This window comes from Ruditapes philippinarum, unplaced genomic scaffold (assembly GCF_026571515.1).
Source record: "Ruditapes philippinarum isolate M1 unplaced genomic scaffold, ASM2657151v2 ctg6322_1_1_1_1, whole genome shotgun sequence".
NCBI lineage: Eukaryota > Metazoa > Mollusca > Bivalvia > Venerida > Veneridae > Ruditapes > Ruditapes philippinarum.
The window spans coordinates 28353-53502 of NW_026863090.1; the positions used below are offsets into that span (position 1 = coordinate 28353).

Consider the following 25150-nt stretch of genomic DNA (forward strand, 5'->3'; position numbering starts at 1 on the left):
ATTATTTTTTATGATTTCTAAAACAACAATTTGAAATACGATTTAAAAATAAAAAAGATAAAACATAATTAGCACTAAATAATTGAATGAATTGATTGTCAACTTGTATTGACCTTCTTTTTATACTCATTATTATATATTTTAAACTATTCCGTATACGTATGCCATTCAATAATAATTTCCTCTTTATTATAATAACTTGATTTATTAGTGATAACGATAATGGTGATGACGATGACGATGTTGCTGATTATAGACACCCCTCGTCTAATACGATCGCCGCTTTTCTGAATGTGATATGGAAGACGGTCAATTCCCGTGATCTCTTTTTGTTTAATATGATCCCAACTTATCAGAGTGTGGCATGGCAGTGATCTCTATACATCTAATACGATCTCGGTTTTTATTTGTTTGGGTCGTCAGAGATTTCTAATATTGTTATTCTTATATATACTAGTATACATGCTTATATTCAGCTCCATGATTATATACTTCAGTGTTAAACAACAGGTTTACCGTGAAAAATAAATATTGAAATTAATAAAGGTTACGAACTCTAATTTAGAATGATATGGTATTCTTCAGGCTGTTATATCTTATAACACCCCGTTGACGAGAGGTTTACACGCTCGCTTTGGAAGCGAGAGGTCTGGAGTTCAAATCCCAGTTCAGGCAACTTTTTTAAGCCAAATAAACATTAAATTTAATATCAGTGCAGTGTTGCAATTAGTCTTATAGCCAATTTACTATAGTTACAACACTGGAAACAGCATTGGTGACACTATACAAACAGATTGGTTTATAATCTCACAACATTCACCTTTATGACATTTTGAGACCCAAACAAATTCAGCGTCTTCTGATTGTGATAAGGTAGATCAAAGATATTCAGTTTAAGATATTGTACAGGTATCATAATGATCTATTAAACGGGAAATTGATAATATGTCCTATTGATGTGTTTGTTGTGAATTTTTTTAATAATGGTATAATATACTCATATATTGTTAGGAGTAAAATGACAAATATATTTATCATAGGTTTAAGTAAATCATCTAGTTTTTGTGAGTATCACCCTTTAAGGTTGTAGTATTTATGGTATTCAGTTTTGCACGGATTTTCCGTGCGTGTAAAGTATTGATAATCGTTGCAAAGATTTTTTCCTCATTCGAAGTCTTTGCATTGTGCAGTAAACACATACATTACATTTCCCAGCCCACCCACCCGTTTTTTAGCATAAAGGATTTTTAATGCTTATTTTGAAAGAAAATGATTTATTCATAATTAACTGAAAGGATTTGTTAAAGGTTCATCACGATGCAGAACGTATTATTATTTATTCGTTGTTTAGAAAGGGCAATCTTGAATATATCAGTGTTTTATATTACAGTTTTTAGGGCATGTTAAATGTTCATTACCTGACGATGTTAATTTATTGGTCTTTAACTTTCTGCAAAGTATATCAGGACGCTAATATTGAAGTTTATCAGTAACAAAATTTATGAAAGCATTTCTGTGGCTTACTGTGCTTTTAATTATTTTTCAGGTTTTATTAAGTATGCTGTAGATTATTTGATTTCTATATTATTTTGTTTAAATGCTCTCATAAACATTTGTTTTCTCTGCATCAATCGTTTTGTTGAAAGTTCAATTAATATAATATATCCTTTAAGTGATACAAAACCTTTCTTTATGATTTACTTGTCATAAACATAAGAATTTAAAAACCTTATGCAACTTAATTGTTCAAAATATTGTGAATGGATTGTACTGCTGATAAATGATAATACAAAATGTAATGTATATACATGTATGCTTGTTTGATAAGTTTATCATGAAATTATTTAGTTGAATTTGCTATACAAAATTTGTGTTCGATATATTATTGTATAACACAATGCACAAGACAATTCCTAAATAGCATTTTGTGTTTTGTTATCTTTTCTCAGAGTTGATTTACCTTATTAGTTGGTAAATAATTTATTTCCGGTTGAGTGAAACAAATAAGGAAATAAGTCTGATTACGTTTGACAAGTAGAAATCACTATGAAGATCTTTATCTAAGTAGGAAAATCATAGTCCAGATATTTATATGAATGCTCATTTGTTCGGTGACAATTCAAACAAAATGTATTTTGATAAAGATAAAAAAAACGCTTTACTCACATTACGTAGCAATCACACTTCGGTTAACTAAACAAATGTCTGTACTCTAATATTTTAAAAGGGCACATGCCATTTGTGTCAAATATTTCGAAACCATCACAACAATAAAACCAACTCCGTCAGAAAGATACAAACACAAGTCCACTTTATAATTCCTTAAAGAACTCTAACATGTTAAAATGCAGGGGTTAGATCTCATCGATTATTTACCCATGACACCTGCCTTACTGATATACATAAAAATACATGTAATTTCAATTAATGAATTGTTTACCAACTTGTAATTACTTTTTCTTATTACCTATTATTATTATTATTATTATTATTATTATTATTATTATTATTATTATTATATGTATGTTTTAAACTCATATCATAATGATAATTGTCATATGAGACTGTTTATATAAATGTATACATGCGCATGCTTAGAAAGTACATGTAGTACAGCAGTTCTTGTTAAGAGTTTGTCTCTAGTATTATGAACGAAATACAAGGAAGTGACTCAATTGTCGCTTTCGTGACGAGGCTAAGAAACAAAGCCACAGATTGCAAATTTACGGACAAAAATGAAAATATCCGTGACAGAATTGTGTTTGGATATAGCAGTTCTGAAGTACGTGAAAAACTAATAAATGAAGGCGGAAAATTTACATTAGACAAGGCAATACAAATTGCACAAAATTATGAATATTGCCATAAACAGATTGCAACCATGGAGGCAGCCGCGCACCAACCAATTGACGCTGTTCAGACGAAGAGGCATTATGGAAGAAAACAATCAGCAAAAGGACCCACTAAGAAGGGAAGGATGCAAGTACACGTACAATGGACCACTAAATGTTTGCGGACGTTGTGGCACGCGACATGACCAGCGAACAAACTGTCTGGCAAGTGTAACAAACTGAAGCACTTTTCAAAGCAGTGTAAAACTCAAAAGAACGCTATTAGCGTCAATCAAATAGGGGACAATAGTGACATTGAAGAACAAGGGTGCAATCTAGTTGATGGATACTCAACTAATACAATAAGTACATGTACAAACTTACATTCTCCTGTGTTAAAACCGAAATTTGTCTAGGCCCAAACAAATGCCCAATATTATTTAAAATTGACTCTGGCAGTGCTGCAAACATTTTGCCCAAAAAACAATTTCAAAAACTGAACTCGAGTACCCCACTTGCAAAATTAACCTCATATACAGGTGCTGGGAACAGTCATGCTGACCTGTTAGGAAATGAATGATTGCAAAATTTTATGTGGTAGATAGAAAAACATCCCCTTTCTTAGCCTTACAAACCTCATTGAACCTTGGCCTAATTAAGCTCACATTTTATGTGTAAGACTCCCTCCCTGATGAGAAGAATAAAAAATTTCTGACCAGAGAAATAGTCATGAGTGAATACAGGGACCTTTTTTCTGGTATTGGAACTATTGATGATCAGTGTTGTTTGCATTTAAAGAAAACAGTAGTACCGACTATTAACCCAACACGTAGAATACCCGTTGTCATAAGAGCACGTGTAAAATCAGAGCTTGACAGAATGATAAAAGACGAGATAAACACAAAAGTCAATGAGCCTACTGATTGGGTTGATTCCCTTGTCTTTGTAGAAAAGCCCAAAACTGTGGCATTATGAATACCCATTCACCCTAAAGCATTTAATGAGGCAATACATAGACCGCATTTCCCAATGCCGACGTTAAAAGACATTACATCAAAACTGAACGGCGCATCAATGTTAACTATTCTTGATGTAACGCATGCATATTGGAGCTTACAGATTGACAAACGGTCGTCAATGCTTACGACGTTTATCACGTCATTCGGAAGATATAGATTGCTTAGACTTCCGTTTGGTATATCAGCTTCCGGTGACTTATTTATGCAGAAAATAAGCGAAATTATCGAAGGACTATCGGGCGTTACAGCAATAGTTGGCGATATTCTTGTATACGGTCGCACAAAGGAACAATACGATAAAAATCTAAAGCACGTGCTTGAGTGAGTACGTGAAAGGGGTGTCAAATTAAACCCAGATAAATGCAAAATCGGAGTACAAGTGGTACCATTTTTGGTCACGTAATAAGCAAGGCTGGTCTCAAACAAGACCAGTCCAAGGTCAAAGCTAAATAGGTTCTCCATATACGAGGCCAAAGTTAGAAACATTTTAGGTATGGTTAATTACCTTGCAAAATTTGCGTCAAATCTCGCGGATGATAGTCCCACTTAGGAGCCCCTTTACAAAAGATGTCGAATTCTGCTGGGAAGAGCAACGTGATAGAGCCTTTCAAAAGGTCAAACACATGATTTCTGAAGCACCTATGTTAGGTTATTATGACCAGAGAGCACAACTCACATTAGAGTGTGATAGCTCGAAGGACGGAATAGACATATGTCTTATACAAAATGGCAGAACAATTGCGTACTTGTCAAAAAAAGTTTAACCGAAACTGAAAAAGGATATGCTCAAATAGAGAAGGAGCTATTAGTCATATTGTATGGCTGTACTCGTTTTCATCAATTCACATATGGGAGACATGTGACTGTGCAACTGTACACTCAGATCACAAACCAATCGCTGTTATTATCAAAAAACGCACCACCTAGACTGCAGAGAGTGTTGTTACAATTGTAAAAGTACAGTGTTCCATGTAGCAGGCAAAAACATCCCGGTCAGCAATTGCTTACTTAGACAATGTATATCAGATTCGCAGTCAAAAGTATTTTAAGGACTTGACACACATGTGCACACTGTGTGTAAACAATTCAACTTCACTGATCAAAGATTGCATACTATCCCAGTAATAACAAGAAGTGATAAACAAATGGTCATTTTAAAACAAACTATCATTGAAGGTTTTCCAGAGGAAAGATCAAAATGCCCATCAGATATACTTGAATTCTAGAACCATAGGAATTAACTAAGTTATGAAAATGGTCTTATATTTTGAGGTTAAAGAATTGTTATAGTCATTCCGCTCTGAAATTATAGGTTAAATACACACTAAGCATTTTGGTTTGTGTGTTTGTTTGTTTGTTTCATTTTACGCCTTTTCCCAACAGTATTTCAGTCATATAGGCGGGTAGTTTCCTAACCATCGTTCCTGGAGTGTTTCACCAGTACTAGACTACCTTCCTCCGCGCTAAACTACCAAAGCATCTCCCGGGGATCGAACCCACGCCAGAGAGGTAACTGGATTAGAAGTCATCGACTCTAACCACTCGACCACGGAGGCGGTTGTAAATAACACGGCTGGGTGTGGGAAAGAAAGTTTCTTTTGGCCAGACATGAATAAACAAATCACAGAATTTGTTTTACAGTGTTGTGCCTGTTTCTCGCATCGTAACTCAAATTACTCACAACCTAACTACATTGGCTTCCTGTGCACATCAGAGTCGAGTACAGACTCCTTACATATGTGTTTAAGGCGCTTCATGGACAGGCACCTACGTACATACGAAACATGTTAGACATTTATAACCCATCTAGACAACTTAGGTCCCAGAATGATTGCTTAGCACTTGTTGTACCGCATAGTAGGACTGTGACTTATGGTGATCGTGCTTTTATGACGGCATCCTCTAAACTCTGGAATCCCCTACCTAGAACACTAAAAAGCTGTGAAACTGTAACAGTGTTTAAGAGAGCACTTAAAACTCACTTATTTAAGAAGTTTTATTTGGACTGATTATTGTTTAGGTTCTTACCTGAATTTTATTATTTAGGTGGGTCTTTTTAACTTTTTTAAACTACATTTGATTTGAATTTGTGACTTGGGCGATATTAATGTTTTAATTTGTTTCTTTTGATGTTGTTGTTTTTTTTCTTATAAATATTGTATCATTTATTTGGTTATACTGTACAGTACTTTTGAACGTGTCAATGTGCATGAAAAAGTGCTGAAGAAGTTTGGTATATAATAATAATGATACAATGTAATAATAATAAATGCAAATGAACCGCTTATAATTCACGAGTTTCCTGAAAGAGCGTGGCAGAATATTGGCACAGATATTTTTACTCATGATGGTTAGAATTACTTGCTAACTATAGACTACTTTATAGTCGATTCTTTGAAATTGAATATTTGCCAGACACGCGAGGAAATACCGTAATACAAAAACTTCGAGCACACATGTCTCGGGAAACGTATATATTTGCATGAGTGATAACAGACCGCAATTTTCGTCAGCAGAATTGACCGAGTCCGCGAAATCATGGGGATTTAATCACATCATGTCATCGCCCTATCATATTAGGTCAAATGGAATGGCTGAAAAGAGTATGTTGATATCCAAGAAAACCTTTACTAAGGCAAAGGAATCTAGGCAAGACCGATATATACAGAAACACACCTTTAGAATGTATTACATCCCAAATCAGTGGTTAATGGGACGAAGGACCAAGTCTGTAGTTCCAATTTCTGAAAAAGGCTTCAGTGATTAAATCAAATATGCAGAAAATTAAGTCAAAACAAAATATTATTTGATAAAAACACAAAAAGTCTAAGTCCACTTGAAGCAAATGACCCAGTTCGTATTCAGTCTGGTAAAAATTGGTACCAGGAAAGATAATTTAAAAGAATGGAGAAAGGTCATACAATGTACACACACAAAATGGCACAATTTACTGTCGCAAAAGAAAAAATTTCTAATCAAAACCCAAGAAAATCAAATAACCGATTTTCTCCCAAAAGCAATTGATTCACCATACACAATAAGATCGAATTTGTTCCCACAAAAAAGTGACCCTTCTTTTAACTCTAAACCACTGGCTAGCACAACATGTGGTACACGGTCTGGGAGAATTGTAAAGCTTAGTGCTCGTTATCAGAATGATACGTATCAGAAGTAAACTGACCGATGATTATATATCTGATGAACGAGTATTGTGTAAATAAATAGATTAGTTCGTAATGATAGTTTTTAATTACACTTATATATATGTATGCCATAGCTAAAATAATCTCTGATAAAATGATGCAATTATATTATCAATGTTAAAGTTTAAAAAACATATTCTAAATGTTTAATATCTGTTATACAATCCAATTCTTTTATTAAAAGAAGGGAGATGTCATATGAGACTGTTTATATTATTATAGTTTTAAATATTTTTGACAGGTTATATGGCCCTATATAAACGGTTGTTTGTAAATATAACCGAGCCGCTATGCGAGGGTTCTATTGCAAACAACCGTTTATATACGGCCATATAACCTGTCAAAAATATTTATAACAAATTTGTAATACAGCAAGCATCATTGTTTTTAGAGGAATAAAGCGAGATTTCATTATAAATCGACAGCAGCCGTGAAAAAAAAATCACTAAATAAACGTCACTATTATCCAATGAAAAGCGACGTTACAAACGTGCAGTATTTTAAAAATGTATATATGCGCGTGCTTAGAAAGTAGAGAAGCAGTTCTTGTTAAAAGTTTATACTATTAAAGTTGTAGTCTTAGAACACACTTGTGTACATTGTATCATATTTCTCATTTGATTTATACGTTGTCTACTTGTGATATACTCGCCTACAAAACCACATAATTAGTCGCCGGTAGAAACCGGCGACTATATTTGTAATAGTTTAATATTATACCTATGGTAGGAGAAGCCCTTAAAATCTGAAAATAAAAGCATATCAAACATTGAACAGTTAAAGACAACAATTATTTTTCAGTAATCACAAAAAATCAAACATATGATAACTTTGCTCAGTGGAATGAAATATGCACATATTGACGTCTTAAAAAGCAACATTACAATTTTCATAAAATGAATCAATAACGTATCCCCAAGGATCAGTCATTGAATATTAGAGATACTTTTACTTTTTTCTGTGTTTCAAGCATTGCTATTTTATAATACATAAATCATGAATGATATTTGAAATGACACTTTAGAATTATTTGGTTGTTTATTTTTTATGAGACCTTTTATATTACATTATTTTATCTAATTATAAACAAATGCTCCCTGGTCTTTCGTAAGAATCACGTGACTACATGTTTATATATGTTGTATATCGTTATAAAATCTATTAATAGTTACAGATTGCTGATAAGACAGGTAACTTGTTAATGGTGGTAACTGATAAGGTTTACTGATGTAAATCATTGTAATTTTGTACAGATAATTACATAAGTTATTTTTCATTAATCAGGTTCATACTTTATATCATTAGAGAAACCTGTTTACATTAAAAATACATTTTCAAAACCTTTTCCTTTCTTCTTGGTAAAGGGTTTAACTTGGCCCTTTCTGTCAAACATTCGACAAGAAAGTTCAATTGTTTAGTTTAGGTTGAACATCCCAAAATAATGTTATGCTTAAGAGGCACATTATTGAAATATATAATGGTAATCGTTGATTTCGGTATATTCCGTCGGTTTCCGTCACGCAGGTTTCCAAAACGGTATGACGTCAGGGGTCCGGAATCGTATTAGATACATAGAAAAAAATAATAAACTATCTTTGTGTTGATAGTTTATCGCACTGAAAGGCAATTAAACGTTAATTTTATATATCGTATGTAACGATTGGAATACGTGTATTGATTTCAACTAAATTATATATTTTTTTCTATAGCACATGATAATGATGTACAACACTTTTACAATAAAATTGTATTGTTTCGTGTAATAATTAAACATATATATTTTCATCGTCACTTTGCAAATATTCGATGATCGTTAATTATTTGTCGGTAATTATCTGAATCTGAACTAGTAACCTATACGGATTTCAATGTATGGTACAACAGTATATGTATAAAGTAAAATTACAAGAATAATTACCAGCATAGCACGTGCCTTACAAGCCTCAGTGGCAAACATTACTCAACTCATTGTTCCTCTTATTTTTATACTTGAACCATTAAACTTATATTTTCTTATATTTATGATAATACAATCATTTTTCTATCCGGCGACTTGATGCTTTAGCATCAAAATCTCTACTTGTATTATAATGATGATGTTTATGATCGACACACCAATAGTCACGTGATCAGTAAGGGTTCCTACACCCTTCGCGTCTAATATAAAACAGCTTTAATTGTCAGTACATGTACATGTACTTACAATAATAAATAAGATTGTGGGTGTGTGACATTCTGAGGAAAAAAAATTAAATAAATAAATAAAATTAATAAATAAATAGTAACAAATTTAAAATTTTATTTTCGTACAAATTGTAGTATATGTATACAATGTATATAGTACGGCTGTTATTATTTATTTATTTATTATTATTTTCCGCAATCTCCATTGTTCTTGTCATTGTTGAAATGTCTTTTAGAGGCTTGTCTTCTTCCAAACATTTTGTTCTAAGTTTACTTGAAGTACAGCCTTGGATTATTTGGATTTGATTTTGTCTCCTTTATTGGACAATTAACTATAGTTTCTGCTTTTTGGCGGAATCTTGTGGAGAACTGATCTACAGATTCGTTGTCCTGTTGTTTAATGTTCCGAAATTCATAATGCAATAAAGGTGCCCTTTTCCTTTTTCTAGAATCAATGTTCATAGCAACAAATACATTTTCAACATTCGATAAGTATTTATTCTATCTTACTCCTTGAGAATTTTCTTCCATGTGAACGTCTATAACTGTGGAAACTGCGCAAGTCCTCCATTTTAAGTCCAAAACACGTAAATACAATTATATGTGTGAATTATTCTTTTACATTAATCCTGATCGACACTATGAAAATGTTAATCCACTAACACGTTGAAAATCCTCAATCCTCGTCGCCAATGTAATGTTGTCAGTGTTGTATATACATACATGTATATATCAGACCAAAAACGGGATGGTTTAAAATAGCTTTATTGCATTCATATATACAGATACGCTAGCTCACAAGCACGTATACAGACTCAACAATAAATGAAATATAAACATACATGCAGAGGCTAGCCAGAGGCGGGCTTATCAGTACACAGAGGCGGGTTTATAAATACAAGGATCTAATTGGCCACTAAATTAAGAGCCTGTTCATGAACAGTAGTTACCGTCCACGCCCCGAGAGTTCCGGCTTAAGCAGAATTCAACGTTTAATATAAGTAAAATTTGGAATTTTGAAACATCCGCAGATGTATTCATACGACTGTTATCATTTAATCTTCAGTGTGACACGTTAGGTGGTAAATGGATACACAAACTCGGTAAAGTTCGTCACTTATCACTGCTGTAAAAAGTCTCCCCGTACATTTAATCAATGATGTTATATTTTCGATCCTTGAAGATCGTTCAGCACGACATTATTGTTGTGATTGTGGTATTTTTAGTTTCAACTTTTCGGCATTTTCTAGCTGGGTGGTTCCAATATTCTTACTTGAATAATGTTGAATCACCCTCAGGATATGTTGCCTGCTTTTTAAATTTGTCTTTTGACGTCTTATCTGTGATACGCAGGCTTCATAACCTCTGATCCCCTTTCAAAATTCCATTTTATTTAGTTCCGCCCATTGTTTTCTCGTTTAGGGCACACGCTTTTTATTACTTGGGGACCATACGCCGCTTTTCATGGAATGGCACGGAAGTGTCACATTGAAGGTTCCATGATAACCGCCGTATGAACACATCTACGGATGTTTCTAAATTCAAAATTTTACTATTTCACGTTTAAATGTTGAATTCTGCTTAAGCCGGTGCTAGGGGGCGTGGACGGTAACTTGCACTTTCCATTACCGTCCATGAACAGGCTCAATCAAACCGAGCCTGCAACATTTTCAATTTTGCCGTGTTGGGCTTTCTTTAGGGATACTGTATTTATCTATTTAATGCGTATACAAACATTCATTCTTTCCAAGAACTGTACGTATACCTTATTGGAACAACCTACCAGCTAACATCACAACTATGGACAACCTGGACAGTTTTAAGACTGCTGTCCAGTCTTACGTATTAGTGTAAATTATTAAACATCGTGTAAAGTGTACAAACATGTTTGGATTTTACTTCACACTACGTTTTCACATTAAATTCCCTGCGGTCTGGAGACCGCAGGATATTGGTACGCGTTTAACTTTTGAGGCATGGAGGGGCACGTGACCTGTTTTCGGTACATGGAAGAGCATGTGATCTGTAAACCTATGGAATGCCGGTAGGGACATGCCACTTTGCTTATTTGCCAACTACTTAATTGCTTATTTGCTAATTGCTGATTTGCCAATTTGCTGATTTGCCAATTTGCTTATTTGCTAATTGCTTATTTGCTTATATACATAAATTTTTATGCTATTGTCAGGCGACACGTCCGAATCGCGAAGTTCTTGTTTGATATAAAATAACAAGTCTTTGTAGACTTTATTTCAAGCTCATGAACCTATATCATGTTATTATGTTTATAAAGTTTTGTTAATTATAATTTGTGACAATTATTATCAATCCATCATTACCTAGAATATAGGTAGAAAGACAGATGGGTACATTTTAATCAATTTCGAAAAAAATAAATTCAGTTTCAGAAAGCAGTTGTTTTTTTTTAATTATCTTGAGTTTCAGTTTTAGCTCCACTATTCAGAGAATAGGGATGCTATTCTACCCACCAATGCATTGGTTTTCTTGGTAACTTGTTTTTCTGTCATATCTCTGTTACTTTTGCCGATTCATGCATCTTACTGCAACTTTGCATAAACTTTGCGTTACAAGCATGCATACAAGGTACATGAAGAAGCTGTGCCCGTTATATACTTAATGTCAAGGTCACCAATGTATTGTACTGAGAAGCCTTTGTTTTTCTGTCATATCTCTGTTACTATTGCTTATATCTAACTGTAACTTCAAATAAGCATTAAATAGGCAGCATGCATACACAATATTCAAAGAGGCTTTGTCCATTATACCCTAGGTCATGGTCATGGTCACCTGATAGCATGTAAAATGTACAACATGAAGAAATGGAAAAGTGTGACCAAATTTCAAAAACATTGAACCAAAGCAAAATGTTGATGCACACACAGACATAAGTGATCTCAAAATCTCAAAGAGCTAAAAACGCAGCCTATTGCTTAAGTGCAAAGACAATCACCCGTGTTAAGCATGCACCAAATGTATCATTCGTGATACTATGTGTTTGTACCACTACAATGAGGCCCTCTGTGACAAATCTGCTGAGAATAACGACATTTTATATGCCATAAAATAAGAAATAGTTTTGTTTTCAAGTTATTTTTATTTTCAATCTTTCCCCAATAAATTTCACTTATATATGACTAATCAAGTGTTTATTATGCCATCAATCTCTGACTTAAGCTGCACAAACAGATCTATAGCTGCAACACATTATAAGGCATCCTCAAGCACAGATGCTGGCGGGTCAGACCCTGCCCCTAACGTGATACGCGTCTGTAAACACTATATCAAATCTATTATAATATTTATTTAAATACGAATTGGACATTTGTTACAACGATAAAACCAGTAAGTACTTTATTAAGACTTGGTGGTATATGGTATTTTTTCATACCGGTATATGTAAAAATTGCTTGAAAACCAGTTTTAACGATGTCCAATTCGTGTTAAAATATTAAAATATTTTAGATAGAGTGTTTACAGGGGCACGTATCACGTTGGGGTACAGGATCCGACCCCCAAGCGTCTGTGTTCTCAAGGACATGTCAGCCATCAGTTGTAGACATATATCTGCGTAGGCATCACTGCAACTAAATTCATTGACCAACAGTATTCTTGGAAAAACACTGAATTTACAAGAATACTGTTGGTAAAAGTTAACAGATCTGACTCAACTGGCTGTCTGTAGTCAGATTTTCCATATATTTCCGGCACAGTGTAAAGTATTTCTATTGCAAAAAAGCAAATTAGCAATTGGCAAATAAGCAAATACGTAAACCAGCGGTTAACAAACAAGGTTAGCTTTTAAAAAAGCTAGTAGCGACTCGCTTCGTAATTTTTTTCAAGGGGTGTGTTTAAGTGTAAAAATGACAGTTCTGTTAGCTGAAGAGACTTCAGCGAACATCAAAATAAAAGTGAAGTCAAAACTGGCCCGGTGCCCGATGGCCAGTGTATATAAGTTCAGGCCAGTGTAAATTTAAGAAAATTTTGTTAATTATTTAGTAGAATAAATTCAAAACTGGAATTCGGGCCAGTAAATTCAAAATCTTAAACTCATTGACTGAAAGTGACATATAAAGTTCTCGCAGTTTAACCAAGATGAGTATGAGTATATATGAAGGTGCATATAAACGGATTGAATGAAGAACCTATGTCTATGCACATTTACTATATGGCCTGTTGACCATGGCCACAAAATGTTAGATAGGTAGATTTCATAAAGATGTCTCTTTATACAAAATTAAGTTGTAATACATGTATGTTATTTAGTATTGAAATGAGAGGCACAAGTCCTAAAGAAAACACAAGTTGTCAATCAATTCAGCCAGAAAAGCCGGGATCCTAATAAAAAATATAGGGATCCCGGAAATTGACCAGTCTAAGAAGATTTTTTTCAGATAAGCCGGGATCGTATTAAAAATGTAAATAGATCGCACGGATTGGCCAGTTCAAGTATATAGTTTTCAGAAAAGCTGGGATCGTTTTAAAACATATAGGGATCCCGGGATTTGACCAATTCAAGAAAATAGTCTTTGATTTTTTTCCAATTGATTAGGCATATAATTATAAGTATTGTGATTTCCGCATTTTAAGTTTGTTAATAAATAGCTCTAAATATGTCTATATTCAAGTTAAATTAATTTAACGTTCATTATATACAATAAAAAAATTAACGTTTAATGGTCTTCCATTACGACAACAATCAACACAAATATAGTTCATTAGGTTTTTCCTCCATATCTTATACGATCCCGGATCCCGGGCGTCCCGGATCCCGGCCAGTAAATATATACACTAAATACCGCGGAAAGGATAAAATGACCGGAAAAAAAGGAAAAAATATAAAAATGCACAGAACCAGATGTATACTTATGTTAATTAACCAAACGAAAACTTACTACAGAGAAAACAGGTGAAATCGCTAAATCAGAAGTCAGTGTAAATATGATTTATTGAAAAGAATTCATAAAGACAAACATTTTAATCATCATTATATCTTTGCGCTCAAAACAATACTTGCTGATTTTTAAAAATGGCGTGAAAATTGAAGGTTTTTTGACGCTATGTAAGATTAAATTTGATTGGCTAAATAATTTTGGATCCTAGCCCTGATAGATAAATTTTGTAGAAAGCTGGAAGCCAAGCTTCGATTAAATTTTTGGATAGCTTCGGAGTTTTAGGTTGTTTCTCAGTAAAATCCTACCGTAATACCGGCTCGCCGTGGCGAGCCGGCATAAGCAAATTAGCAATTCAGCAATTGGCATATAAGCAAATTTGTCGTTAAGCCTATCAGCCATTGGCAAATAAGCAAATCGGCAATCAGCAAATAAGCAATTCAGCAATTGGCAAATAAGCAAATTGGCATGTCCCTACCGGCATTCCATAGTAAACCGTATATGACTGTTTAATTGACCATTTCGAAAACCCAGCTAAATACCGTTTGCCGGTACGTTACGGATTTACCTGTAGGGAATTAGTCCGAATTACACCTAATTGAGAACAAAAATCTATTACGTGATATTTCTAATTTTCTATAAATATTTTACCGTTTAAGGTGGAAAAAACTTGAATGATGTGTTTGAAAATTATCAATGTTTCTTTAATATCTTTCTCAAATTTTACAAACAATAAATTGTTTAATATACTGAAAATCTACAAAATTAACGTAAATACTTTTATATTGTTCAATTATTGTAAACTATATTTCTGTTACAAACGTTTATTTACGCCCCCCCCCCCCCTCCCCCAAATAATGTTGAAAATAGTTAAATGAAATATCTTTATATCATTAAAATGTTCACCGCAGGAAACCATTTTACTTGTTTTAACTCGAACGCCTGGTGCCACACATGGGGGACAGGTTTTTAGCCCGCGTTTTATGGAGCACAATTCACATCAGCATTCGTCGCTGATGTCTGCACAGCGGATTTACAGACGAGTTCATCATAGAAGTAGAAGTAGAAGCATATTATATGATAATGATAGTACAGGAATGACTTCAGATTCATGATTTTACTACGGTCCGAGGAAATAACCTATCTATAGATACAATATGTTGGTTAATGGTGGGCATGGGTTAATCTTCAGGATGTTCCTTTTTTTGACGCATTATTGTTTAAGCGTTGGATTCCCTCCGTTTTACTTGCACTTTATGCAATTTCATATTGTTGACGTTGACTGTTCCGAGTCAGGCAGGTGAGATTTAGCAGCTATACACCTGTATAGATTGGGCCCCTGTGCAATAAGACAGCAGGGAACCAGCAGATTTATTGCGTCTTTCATCAGGAATGCGCATGCGTATCATTTGTGAAAAAGACGAGAGAGCCATTCTACTTTCGGTTTTAAGAAGAATTATTTGTAGATAAACCCAAACGGCAAGCTGGTATAAGTATCACTGACAATTGCAGTAAGAGCATCCTATTTATTTGTTTGAATTTTTTCGTTAAACAAGCTTGATTACTCTTTATCTTGTGCATATTTTCCGATAAATGATTATTTGAACAGTTGAAAGAGAAAGTAAAATATTTCATGAAAATTCCACCAAATCAGTAACTGTATATTCATTTACAACTTTACAAGGATTTCATGAAAACATCATTAACATAGTCACGGTTGGTTATCATACATTAGAAATAACTATCATGTAATAGTCAGTAAGGCTCCCACGTTTACAATTTTTTGTGAAAGTTTACACGATTGCTGAGGGTCTCCCTAATTACCGACAAGAACCGTCAAGAACCGACAAGAGCCTATAAATTACAAATAAACACGTACAAATGTGTATTTATGTTTGTTAAGCATGCAGGGCATATATATTTTTCATGTGCGATAAGTTTTTGATATGTTTTTACTTGTATTTTTAAAGAAAATTAAATATATGCGTACCGACAAGAAAAATTCGAGTGCAATTTAGCGTACTGTTACTGATAAGTTGACACCGACAAGAAAGTTTGTTATTTTCAATAAAATATAAGTTATATAATCAATTGCAAAAGTTGTGTTTAGAATATCTTCTGAACATGTCTCAACCTTATTTGTAGTCATAAATCAGTTTTTCATGACATTGCATGAATGTATATGCAACCGACAAGAAAAAACCAGGGATCATGCGTAATGAAGATTTACCGACAAGAAATTGAGAACGAGCTGTAGTGTAGAAAGGCTTACAGACACTTCACCCTAGGCCCTTTTTTGCAGACACTTCACCCCTCAGACAGTTCACCCCTCATTTATACGAATACGAATACGAATTTTATTAAGCATAAAACAAAATACATTGCTTATAGCCAATTTACCAATGACTTACACATGTACAGTGAGAAAAATAGCAGTTAACAATTTATACACAAGTTTTCTGAAGAATACAAGTTTAATATGGGAACAAATAATACTTGTACTTATCAACAATATAGTTTTTTTCAGAAAAAGTATCAGATTAAGGTATACCGTTTATGATTTGCCCCAATACAAAAATTTAGCTAAGGGCAACATATAGTTTTCTTTTGAGTCTGACGGACAAGATACTATCTAATTTATTCATAGTTAGGCCAATGGCAGTAGTATTTTTTTAAAATATTTTTGTTCTAAGATCTCGGTATTTGGGACACACAAGGAGAAAGTGGTATTCACTCTCTATTTGCTTCATATTGCATGATTTACATAATCGCTGTTTCTCTAGGAATGTTTTCGTATCTACCAGTTTCTATAAATAAATTATGGGGGAAGAAGTTCAGAAATCTAGTTAAAGCAGTTCTATATTTACTTTCTTGGACATAATCTAAATACTTTTCCATTTCAAAAGAATGTTTAAATATACAATATGTTTGTAATTCTTGGTTGAATTATTGATAGATGGGCATACCAACTTTGTAGAAAGGTGTCAATTAATCTTTGTTTAATAGTATTGTATGGTATATCTATTATCAAAACTGATTGCCCCAAATATATGAAAAGCCAAGACTTGACAAGGTGTCTTTGATAAAAAGAAGCCCCAATTTTTTCCGTTTTAAATTTCGACCAAACATCTGTGTCTGACTTAAGAAGTAAATACGTCTGCTTAACAAGTGATGCATCATTAAGTTTAAGTATTTTTGACCAATAATCTTATCATGTTAAGTTTTCTAGTAATATGTAACGGGTAAGACGCAAGCTCACCATAAAGTGCTGACAAGTTAGTAGATTTTTTAACCCCTAAGACTCTACGCAAAAATTTAGTATGAATAATTTCTATATCTTTAGCATCGTGCATTCCCCATATCTCCGAATTATAATTTAAAATGGAACGACTAGAGAATCAAACAATTTACATTTCTGATATGTTGGCAGTTCTATATTTTTAAATACTTTAAACAGGTTATGTAAAGCAAATGAGCATGTTGAGCTATTCTATTTTGAGTTCTAAACCAATTGCCATTTTTAAAGAGGGTAATTCCAAGGTATTTAAATGTTCTACAAGTTCGATTGGGTGTGTTGTAAATATAAAAAATGTGCTGTGTATGCCTGCCTTTTTAAAAATCATTGCTTTGTTTAGATGTTTTTTATTTTCAAACCCCATGTATTACAATAAGTTTCAATATCCGTTAGCATTGCCTGTAGAGATTCAGGGGATTTTTAGCAAAAAGTACTTGGTCGTCTGCAAATAAAATGAGAAAAAGCTTAAGTTCGTTAATTTGTAAAATACCTTCTAAAATCAGTGTTAATATTGTCTATAAGGTCATTTACGAAGAACATGAAGATCAGAGGTGAGCTCGGATCTCCCTGTTTCAAGCCTTATATGAGAATTGAAAAAATCTGAATAATGTAGAATTATACCTTTACACATGATTTACAGTAGTGTACATTGATTTCATTGCTTTAACAAATCGCGTGCTAATAATTTTCTGCAATAAGCTTTTGCCACAAAAAACGATCTATCTATTTTATCAAAACATTTTTCGTAATTCAACAAAAATACAATATAACTTATTACCCGAATTTAGAACATTTTGATATAACTGCATGAAAAATAAAAATACAATCAGACACTGATTTTCCTTTTTGGAAACCAAATTGTTCACTACAAATTTTATCATGTTTTATTGACCACTTACTAAGTTTTATTTAACAATATCTGGGAATAAATTTTCGCAAGAATATTAATAAGTGTAATCCTCTGTAATTTTTTAGCATCATTAACATCTCCTTTTTTGAAAAAACAGGCGTAATGATACCCTCCCCCCCAAACTTTAGGATATTCACTATTAATAAACAATCTATTGTAGAGTTTAAGCAACAATGGAGACATGATATCGTAGGCTGCTTTAAAAATTTCACATATTAATTTATCATAGCCTGGTGATTTATTATTATTTTGAGAAAATATAGCTTCCCGTAACTCGCACTCATTAATTTCTGCATCTAGATCTTCATCAATTAAGTTATCATTGAATAAAAAGTTTTGATTTTCATTTTGGCTTTCCTCGCCGAATAAGTGCCTTAAAATGGTCATATAGTTGTTCAACATTTAATGTATCAGTCTTTTCTTTATCATCTTTATAAGTATTTTTTATGTTTTGCCAAAATTTCCGGGGTTGAGATTTAGCTAAGTTATTTATTCTTAAGCCTTCTTTTATTTTGAACTTATGTCATTTTAAGAAATTTGATTGAGACACTTCACCCCTCATTTTTTTATTTTGTGTTTTACAATTATTTATGTAGATAATGTTAAATACATTCAATAGTGATTGAATATGTTTATTGTTTTAACCCATTGTCTAATAAATTTTGAGTTGATTTAATTCTTGAAGTTTTGGTACTTAAGTTTGTTTTCAGTTTGATCATTACCATATAGTAATCATTGAGTTACGCTAATTTGGTGATGGTTTGTGCTTTAATTTGTGCTTAATTTACATAACTGGTGCTATTTATTCGTTTAATAAATGACATTATGAATGATCTTTGTACTAAATGCAGGATAATTGTGTCTGATAATGATGATAAATAATTTATATTTACTATATTTTATAAAGCAACCGATTCATTCATTCATATTCATTTATATTCATGTTATTTATTTATTTATTTATTTTATTTATTCATTAAGAATAAATTTAATTTTCATACAATTATACCATTTAATTCAATTATCTAATCAATTGTGAGATAACCGTTGAATAAACAACTAATCAACATGTTTAATAAACAAGGCGACATGCAATAAACACTTAATAGATGAAAGTGCTGTGATATACATTTGGCAATTCAACCAATTAACCTAAATCAGCTTTAAACTTAGTAAAAATAAAGGTAATAAGCAAAATTTTTAATCAAATAATACTAAAAAAAAAAAATATAAACATATTTAAGCATTTTGTTGTTGGCCAACTTGTTTTATTTACTTTATAGAAAAAAATTGGATGAGGGGTGAAGTGTCTTACTGATTTTGGGGGGTGAAGTGTCTTAATTAAAGGGTGAAGTGTCTTCAAAATTTGAGGGGTGAAGTGTCTGGGGGGTGAGGTGTCTTGCTACTGTGTAGAAAGTACATGTATATAATCTTTTTTGTAAATAAATAACTTTTAACACTTTAAACTTTCATACTTTAATGCGTATAAAAAAATATTTGTGTTTATTCCTTTTAGTTTTTAAAATATATTTAACACATCGATTACTGACAAGAAAAAACCAGGGATCATGTATTATATATAATGAAGATTTACCGACAAGAAATTGAGAACGAGCTGTAGTGTAGATGTTGAAAAAGTATATAATATTCTTGTAATTAAATAACTTATAACACTTTAAACTTTCATATTTTATACATATAAGAAAAAAATATTTGTGTTTATTCCTTTTAGTTTTAAAATATATTTAACAATTCGATTACCGACAAGAGAAAATCAGGGATCATGCGTAATGAAGATTTACCGACAAGAAATTGAGAACGAGCTATAGTGTAGAAAGAACATGTATATAATATTTGTCCATGGCTTCTTGATGTTTTACTTCACTTTCCAGCATACCTACAAGAAAAGCATTGATGCAAAGCATCAACGGGCGTCCAAGCAAGAAATGCAGCAAGTGCAGATGAACTAGTAGATATATGATGACAAGATATTCTTATAAACTTTTCAATGGTTCATTGGTTTTTACCAGAATTGTATATCACTTATGAATGAACGGACGAAAGACATTGTTCATTACTTATAACTTTGATTGGCATGCTAGAAATTAGAATATAACTTGTTATTTCTTTATGATTGTGGTTATTATTAATTAATAGCAACGGACATACATGTATACAATCATTTATAATCCATATGTGTAATGCATGTGTAATTGTCCCTTATTATTTTATCGCTATGAGCGAAGACCCACTCTTAAGGTATCTGTTCACACTTAGTAACAATATAACATTTGTTATATTACCATGTTGATCATGTTGAGCATAATTGTTTATTATACAATAATTGTAATATTTATTTTAATAAAAAATACAGATTTTATGAATATTGTTTTCTTTTTTTTGTTTTATGCGCTATTTTAATACTGAGTTTTTACATTTACTACTGTTTTAAGAATTCAATTGTCATATTGACCGACGATTATAATTAAGTCAAAACTTAACTGGAAAAAGTCAGTAAACTATGGTAAATCTTTCAATATATTCCTGTACGAAATTTTCTGCACGGAAATGAGGCGGAATTCAATGGCAGATTCCGCCCAGAAATTTGAATTCTCCCCCAAATATACAAGTGTTAAACCATTTGCTTTTGGCACTGATTCTGGCCGGATTCCAGGCGGAAACGGGACGGATTCTGGGCGGAATTGGGACGAAATATGCAAATGAGTTGAGGCGGAATTCTGAAGCGGAATCTTGGGGCGGAATTTTGAAGTGGAATCACTGGGCGGAATTTTGAAGCGGAATTTCGGAATGGAATTTTGAAGCGGAATCACTGGGCGAAATTTTGAAGCGGAATTTCGGAACGGAATTTTGGAACGGAATTGTCAAACAAAATTCTGGGCAGAATTCTGGGACAGAATTCATAAGGGCGGAATTTTTATGAGTTTAACATGATCACATTTTTTTGGGATAAAATTGTCAGTAATGTATCACATTAAATTTTCTTTCACAAAATTTAATACATATCAGGGGTTGAAACGCAAATGGTCATTATCATGACTACTGTTGTGAAACATGTAATTTAGGTTAATATATGCAAGGTTAAGGTCATTAAAGATGATAAAATATAGAGATTTTGTCCAGAGCATATCTTCTACACATATGGAGGGATTCTAATGCAACTTCATACAAATGTTCACCACTATGAGAGGCCGTGTTGTGCGCATGAACCAGTCCTCTAGGTCAAGGTCACCCTTAGAGGTCATAGAAAAAACACTTGTCTGGAGCAAAACTTCTACATGAATTGAAGGATTTCAATATAACTTTGCACATTAAATGTTCACTTTTGTGAGGGGGGTTGTCGAGTGCAAAATTTAGGTCCCTGCTGCTAAGGTCAAGGTCACACATGGGGTCAAAGTTCAGATATGAATATGAAAATGTGTATTGGGACCGTTTAGTCATCATTTATTGAAAAAAATTGAAACACAAATGATCATTATCATGTCAGCTGGTGTGAAACATGTAATTTAAGTTAATATATGCAAGGTCAAGGTAATTAAAGATTATAGTCAAGGTCACTTAAGATGATAAAATATAGAGATTTTGTTCATAGCATATCTCCTTTACATATGGAGGGATTCTAATGAAACTTCATACAAATGTTCACCACTATGAGAAGCCATGTCACATTCATGAACCTAGTATCTAGGTCAAAGGTCAAGGTCACACCTAGAGGTCATTGAAAAATGCTTGTCCGGAGCAAAACTACTTAGTAACATACACAGAGGGATTTCAATATAACTTCAATTTCTTGGCACTTATGTTCACTATTTTGAGGCGGAGTGTCGCGTGCAAATTTAAGTCTCTGCAGCCAAGGTTAAGGTCACACATAGGGGTCACAGTTCATGTATAAAATATCCCTAGAGATGATAATATATCTAGATATTTTCTGGATATTGCTTATAGCATATCTCTTATATGCATATCTATAATGCCCACATCTCTGTCAAAAACTTCTGTGACAGGCATATTTTGTGACAATGTTGCCTTTGTTAATACTTTTGATAAACCGTTGTAATTGTTGAATGTTCTTGATAAATCTCCCTGAATAAAATCATATCACACAACATTTTCCTCTTTCCTTGTACTCAGTCTACTCAGTCTTTTTGACATGACATGAACTGTGTTTCAAAAAATTGCAAATGCTAAAATCTGGCAGGAAATATAGCCTTTCAAGATCACCAGCAGTATAATGTCATATAAGTTTTTCAACACAATCGACCCTCCAGTGTTTTTAATGCTTTGATTAAAGGTTTAAAGGACTAGTTGTGAACAGTACTCATAATGCTATAAATAAAGCAATGTTTATTGTTGGATTCAATCATATCAAACCAGTCTTTTCTGCAAATTTTTTGAAAAGAAATTTAACCAATCACTCTCTGAATTTGTCTTTATTAAGGAATGAAATCCGCTTTATTTTAAATATTCTTATTATGAATAGGAATTATGCTCGAATGATAGCATAAACAGCTAGATAAAATTAATTGGATTTATAGAACAATATGACTTACAGAGCTTAAATAAAAAAGAAGAGGGTTTTTTTCAGGTTTTTTAGAGGTTTCTAAGATTAGCTTTTATGGGCAATCTTGTTTTCTTGGTTTGATATGTTTCAGAACTTTCCTGCACATGATCATAAAACATGCAGCATCTTTTTTAAAAAAGAACATAAAACAAGCCAGTGCCTTTGAGTATGCACAAAGAAAGTCTTACAAATATATTTATATTTTTATAGGATATTTCAGAAGCAGAGCCTAAAAATGACAAAAAAGACACAGATATCAAAGGTAATTTCTATACTAAATGTATTTACATTTATATTATAACATATTAATCATCTATGAAGATTATTTTCTTCTCTTACACAGCCAATTTATTATTCTCCAGTAGCACACTATTCAAAAAGAAAAATCTCTTTTTTTAGCTCACAAGAAGCAAAGGTTCAGGGTGAGCTATTAGTATCAAAGGCCGGGATGCTCTGGTGTCTGTCGTCCGTTGTCATGCGTCAACAATCATCTTCTCTGAAACTGCTGGGCAGATTTACCTTAAATTTGGTCTGTAGCATTCTTGTGAGTCACGCTTGTAGGCCTGAAAGTTTACAAGAATGTTAATCAGCATGTTAATTATGCACCTTGGGGTTTGCTTGTGGATTTATTCAGTATTTGTAAAGTTCTTGTCCTTTACTGAGTAAAAGTTTTTAGTTTTCAAAAATTGTTTGACCTAGTGTCATAAGATTGACAGAGGATGATTGTCCATATTGGGTAGAAGACCCCTATTGATTTTAGGGCCACAAGGTCAAAGGTCAAGGTTATTATTACCTCATAACTAATATCCGTTTCCAGAGCATATCATTCTTAAGTTCCATGTGGCCCACAATATTCAAACTTCATAGGATGATTGTACATATTGGATAGAAGACCCCTATTGATTTTGGTATTTGTACATATTGGATAGAAGACCCCTATTGATTTTGGGTTCACAAGGTCAAAGGTCAAGGTCACTATTACCTTAAATCTGAAAACAGTTTCCAGAACATAACTTAAGCTCTATTTTGCCCACAATATTTAAACTTCATGGGATGATTGTCCATATTGGGTAGAAGACTCCTCTAGATTTTGGGGTCACAAGGTCAAAGGTCAAGGTCACTATAACTTTAAAACTGAAAACAGTTTCCAGAGTATAACTTATGTTCCATGTAGCCCACAATATTCAAAATTCATAGGATGATTGTCCTTATTGGGTAGATAACCCCTATTGATTTTGGGGTCACAAGGTCATAGGTAAAGGTCACTATTACTTTAAAACTGAAAACAGTTTCCAGAACATAACTTAATTTCTATTTGGCCCATAGTGTTCAAACTTCATGGGCTGATTGTCCGTATTAGGTAGAACACCCCTATTGATTTTGGGGTAACAAGGTCAAAGTTCAAGGTAGCTATTAACTCAAAACTGAAAACAGTTACCAGAGCATAACTTAAGTTCCATTTGGTCCACAATATTTAAACTTTATAGGAGGATTGCCATTTGAATGAGGTAATACTTTACTTAATTTATGTAATGTCTTACAAATGTGTAGCCAAGGGTCACCGGCAGGGCCTTCGCTTTGGGGTCGTTTGGGGAATACTCGCTGGCGAAGTGAGCGCCCTACACGGAAACCCTCGGTTGGTTGGTATGTGTGGGATACTGGTATTATTATTATCCAGTATCCTCTTTGTTATGATGACTTATTTTATAACTCAAAAGTCCAGTATGATGTTATTTCATTTATTTCTTTATAGCCCATTGAAAGTTCTCAAATGCAAAATAATCATATAGTCCACACATATATTTTCACAGCTAGCACCTGAATTTTGCTTAAGTTAAATTTACTTATTTATTTACTTAAGTAAAATTAGTTAAGACTTGATGTTATACGTCCGAAAATTCTATATAAGACTTTAAGATGTTGAATGTTCCCAAATTAAAATAAGACTAATTTAAAATATAAAAGCAACAATATAAATTAAGAAAGAGTTGTCATAGGAATTAAGCCTTAAGCAATATTAGCAATAAATGTCAAGAGTTAATCAAGTATGGCTAAAAAATGTTTGATAAAAGACTAGGAAATTGAGAATTAAGCCATAAAGTATTAAAATCAAAAGGTGATAATATTTTCTTATTGACCACTATGACATGTTTATACTAGAGTTGTAAAATTTATCAGTTAAGAATCTAAAAGTAATTTTTATCAAAATATTTATATAA

The 25150-nt window shown here is 32.9% G+C and overlaps 1 protein-coding gene across 2 annotated transcripts in view; it reads left to right on the forward strand.

Annotated features, from left to right (window-relative positions):
• Positions 1–15525: 15525 nt before the first annotated feature.
• LOC132721111 (uncharacterized) overlaps positions 15526–25150 on the forward strand; it is a 51932-nt gene continuing 42307 nt past the window's right edge. For both annotated transcript variants that reach the window (XM_060705364.1, XM_060705365.1), the window contains exons 1-2: positions 15526–15658; positions 23142–23193. The gene's annotated coding sequence lies outside the window, so the exon portion shown is untranslated. The remainder of the gene's footprint in view (positions 15659–23141; positions 23194–25150) is intronic.